This window comes from Carcharhinus amblyrhynchos, chromosome 9 (assembly GCF_965287045.1).
Source record: "Carcharhinus amblyrhynchos chromosome 9, sCarAmb.v2.hapA, whole genome shotgun sequence".
Taxonomy (NCBI): domain Eukaryota; kingdom Metazoa; phylum Chordata; class Chondrichthyes; order Carcharhiniformes; family Carcharhinidae; genus Carcharhinus; species Carcharhinus amblyrhynchos.
This window is the reverse complement of record NC_137332.1, coordinates 52588850-52593917: the sequence shown is the minus strand read 5'-3', so window position 1 is coordinate 52593917 and position 5068 is coordinate 52588850. Positions and strand designations below refer to the sequence as shown.

Sequence of the window (5068 nt, the reverse complement as noted above, 5' to 3'; positions counted from 1 at the left end):
TAGGACTATGAGACAATTACTCGCATGCCACTGGGTACAGATTTCAAGGAGATGGACTTTTCATTATGAAGTCTTTAACAAAGATCTCATTGTAAGGGTAGGAAAAAGCAGCATCCAAATGAATGATCATAATAGCTGGAGGACACTTGATGGATGGTCCTCATTGTCTCCATCTCACTCCAATGCACCCAATGATGTCACTGACACACAAGATGAGTGCCATCTTCTCAAAGATTTTTTCAAGAGCTAAGCTTCCTCATATCATTGAGTATTCCCTATGCATTGGCTAGCCTTGATCTAGAAGAACAGCACATTAATGAGGATGTTAATTTGTGACTAACTAATGAAAACTAAACATGTCTTAAAAACTTTCCTCTGTGATCCAGAATTCTCCTCGTAATTTACATACTGTTTTTCTTGCCAGTTTATTACCTTTCCATTGCTCTTAGCACGCCTGCCCTTTCTGCCACTTTCCAATCCCTGCAGCGTGACTGTTGCTGCCCTGACTCTGAGTCACATCCCACATGTTACTCTGCCATACTGGGTAATTCTCGATCATGACCCAATCCCGTCTCAATCCCCACATCACCAGGTCAAGTCAGAAACACAAACAATGATTGGCATTTATATAAAATAATACATCCTAAGACCCTTGATTGCAGATATAACTAGTCTGAATGTTTTCCATGAGATTTTTAAATTTAGTTGGGGAAGATGATCAATGTTTGCCAGCACTCTTGCTGTTTATTTGCATCTTAGTGAGTTGAAATCACTTTGTGGAAACGAAGGTATGAATGTATCAGTTTCCATCTACTAATTAAATAAAGTTTGAAATCATTTATACCAAGCTCTTACAATGCAGCTTTGACGCTAGCATTTACCTGATGACATGGAAAATTACCCAGATATTTCTTATCCATAAAATGAATGTGAAAGGGTGGCACGGTGACACAATGGTTAGCACTACTGCCTCACAGCGCCAATTCTGACCTTGGGTCATTGTCTGTGTGGAGTTTGCATGTTGTCCCCATGTCAGCGTGGATTTTTCTGGGTGCTCTGGTTTCCTCCCACAGTCCAAAGATGTGTGGGTTAGGTGGATTGGCCATGCTAAATTGACCCGAATGTTAGGGGGATTAGCAGGGCAAATACATTGGGTTACAGGAACAGGGCCTGGGTGGGATTGCAGTTGGTGCAGACTCGATGGGGCGAATGGCCTTCTTCTGCACTGTAGGGATTCTATAATAACTAATGACCTACGAGCTTCCTCCTCTGTATGGAATGTAGGGGGTCTTAAACAGTACCATCAATAGACATCTACTCACCCATAACTTACTCACTGACACTCAGTTTGGGTTCTGCCAAAAACATTCAACACCAGACCTCATCATAACATTGATCCAAATATGGACACAAGAGCTAAGTGGTTGACCTCAATATTAAGATGGCATTCGACTGAGTAATGCAACAAGGAGCTCTAGCATAAATGAGATCAATGACAGTAAAACCCTTCTGTGTCATATCTGACATCAAGGAAAATAGTTGTGCTGGTTGGGGGCCAATAGTAACAGCGCTAAGGACATCACAGCAGGAGTTCCTCAGGGAAATGTCCTCAGTCCAAAAATCTTCAGCTGCTTCATCAATGATCTTTCCTCCATCATAAGGTCAAGATTGGGGCTGTTCACTGATGATTCCAGTGTTCAGTTCTATTTACATATCCTCCAATTATGAAACAAAATAAGTGACAGAAAACATTCATGCCACATTAATGTTAAATTTTTACCCTTCCAAACAAGAGAAGGCAAGGCCAACTCTGCTGACCTTTAACAGGAGAATGATTGTCAAGTTTGTCCAATATCAACATCTTATAGGTCACAACTGAACAGAGTTCTAACTGAACCAGGTATAATAACATTGTGACGATGAGAGCAAGACGATGACTGACATGAGAGAAAATGCTGGAAAATTTCAGCAGGTCTGGCAGATCTGTAAGGAGAGAAAAGGGCTGAAATTTTGAGTTCAGATGACCCTTTTGTCAGCTTTGTCAGCATTTTCTCTTTTGGTTTCAGATTCCAGCATCCGCAGTAATTTGCTTTTATTATATCATGACTGACACATCTCCTGATCCAAAAGAATTGCTTCACCATTTTAAAGGTTCTGTTTTTCTCCACAGATGCTGCCTGACCTACTCGATTTTAAGCATTTTTATAGTTCTTTTCCAGATTTCCTGCATCTGAATGTTTTGCTTTTGTATTATGGTTACTTCAACAGCACCACTCTTCCCTAGCAATCTCTGCCATGAATTAGGATAAAAGCATCAGTGTAGTGGATACACCATTATCTTCAAGTTACATACCATCCTGACTTGAGTATACTTTATTGTTCCTTCTTTTTGATTGGACCAGTATCCTGAATTCACTATGTAATGTAATTGTGGGAATGCCAAGAACTGCAGCAATTTAAGCAGAAGAGCAACCACCACACTTTAAGGACAGCTTGTGATGGACAATGAGAGCAACCCTGCCTAGTCATTCACATACTGAGAACAACAACAAAAAGGAATGTTGTCTGTGTTCTTTTTATGTTTTTTCTTTAGTCTGTTCTTGTCCCTTCCTTCACATCCACCATGCTTTTTGCTCATGCCACTACTTCTGAAGCTAGTGGAGGACCCAGGCTGTTGGATAGGTTTATAGGATTGCCTGTCTGAGTATGCATTTCTGCTGGTTTGGAGACATGCATTGTTGTCTTCCCAATGTGTCCTGCATTTCTGCCTAAGCTTCTGGTTATATGATGAGTATTTTGGGAGATTGCATAGCCAAGACTTTTCTGATTTCACTGCCTTCATGTAACTCACATACGTCATGAAAAATGTACAGCCCTGGAAACAACATGACCTTAATACACTGTAAACCTCTTTCTTGATAGCTCTTTGACCATTGATTAAGATACTTGAGAATTTCCAGTGCCTTAGTTCACAGCTTCAGGAGAGATTGAGCAAGTGAACAAAATTGGCACATAATCTGCTGTGTAATTACATTCACTGAAATGAGTTGCATGCCACAGTGTACACTGGGCTGATCTCTTTACATTGACAACTGCCCACAGTCAGTAGCACCCCACAGCCTGGTTATGTTTAATAGTATGCTCACCTTTGAATTAGGAGGTTGTGGATTCAAGTTTCGCTATGGCTTTGAATACAACCTAGATTTATTACAAGAGTACTGTGCCATCAAAGGTCCTGATTTTAGATGAGATATTGAAGTAAGATTCCATCATCCCACTGAAGTTGATGTTAAAAAGACATGACAATATTTGAAGGAGGAAGAGTGAGCACAGAGTATTGCCAATGTCCTGGCAAATATTCAATCCTCAAAATTTGTTGCTTGCTTGTACAAATTAGTTGCAGCCTTTGCCTACACATCAACAGCATTTTAAAAGTAATTAACTGTAAAGTTTGAGATATCCTGAGGATATGAAAGGTGTAGTTTTTTTCTGCAATAAATCTAACTTGAGAGCATATCTCTCATTATCCTGCATCCCCTAATGGTGCTGACTTGTACTGGGATAAGGATACATTGGTGCAGGTTGCTCACAAGCAACTTACCCCAGTTGCTATTCATCTATCATATGTCAGTCGAAACAGTGAATGGCAGCATATTATACAACCAGTGGAGCATCACTGCTGAGGATTTTACTGCTTTACCCAATGTCCACAAATGCAGACTTTCCTGCTGGAGTGGCTTAACAAAGTATTGTATTGTTAAAGTTAAGGATAAACAGGTGGACAATATTGACTGATTAAGTATCTTGAACACATAGAAAAAAGGGATATTTCTCCCTTTCCATGCCTGGGTGTTGAGAGACCGAGGCAGAGAGTGAAACTTCAGTCCCATGCTCCTGATCTTTGGACACCTTGTATGAGTGGACAGGGCAAAGGATGTCCTTGTTAGCTTCTCTTGGGCATGGCCAATGTGGCCATTAATGGGTCTAGGCAGCAGACAGTTGAAGGGGCTGATTGGTACAATTGCCTCCACTCTTCTGTGATTACATCCATGTCCGGGTGTCCTTGAGGTAATTAAGATCTTCCACAACCTGAGGGCACTGCAGAGGCTTCATCTGCCCTGGAAATAGTATTTTAACTTAATTTTAAAAGTTTCATTAAGGTTTGTTTTTTGTTACAGTGCCCTTTAATTAATTGTTTTATTTCATTTACTCAAACAAATATAAAAAAGGGGCTAGGAGGACTTGTTTAAGAGAGGGTAGCAACCCGGCCTCGAAACCAAGGGTACAATTCCTATCCCTGTAGCCTCAGGGCTAAGGGAGATGTGTTTGTAATGCAGTTTTTTTTTTGTTTTTATTCCAATTCAATCCAATCAAGTCCAATTCAGAGTCTCAACAAGTTGAGACATTTCTGATCCAAGCTGACAAGACAGGACTCTCACCTCCTGTCTTGGGCTTGATCTACATGATCCAAGCTGATTGGAGTAGGCATTGCACCTTCTCCAAGGCTTGATCTCATTTGCATCTTAGCAAAAAGATCCAGATGCCGCTTTTATAAAGTTGTTTCAAACGAAGCTGAAATGTAACCTAATGACTTCAACCAAGCACAGAATGTCGATACTACACTTGATCTTAGCCAAAAGGCTGAGAAGCGATACGCAGTTAAACAGGATGATTATCGACTTGCAAATCCTTTCAGCACGTGCCAATGGCAGGCAGTAAGAGCGGGAGACATTTCTGATCATCCATGTGATGGAAAGAAAGTGAAAGCCTCTACTATTACTATCCATAGCTGCAGACTACAACGTACATGTAAAAGTGCACATCCAAATCCAAAAAAGTTCCCTCATCCAAATCATTAATATATATTGTGAATGGCTGGGGTCCCAGCACCGATCTCTGTGGCATCTTTTAACCCTTTGCTGTGCTGAACTATTTGCTTGGGCCATCTTTATGAATGCTTTTTCATGAACTTAATTTCTGCAAGATTGCTTTGAAGTATCTGATGTTCCAGAGAACACATACCCAATTTCCTATACTTTCCTCATAACGTCACTCTGTGAAGTTCAGA

The 5068-nt window shown here is 40.6% G+C and overlaps 1 non-coding gene across 1 annotated transcript; it reads right to left on the bottom strand.

Moving 5' to 3' along the window:
* Positions 1 to 4469: 4469 nt before the first annotated feature.
* On the bottom strand, positions 4470 to 4653 carry LOC145348801 (U2 spliceosomal RNA). The gene has a single exon (XR_013888020.1). It is a non-coding gene; the product is annotated as a U2 spliceosomal RNA (small nuclear RNA).
* Positions 4654 to 5068: the final 415 nt, after the last annotated feature.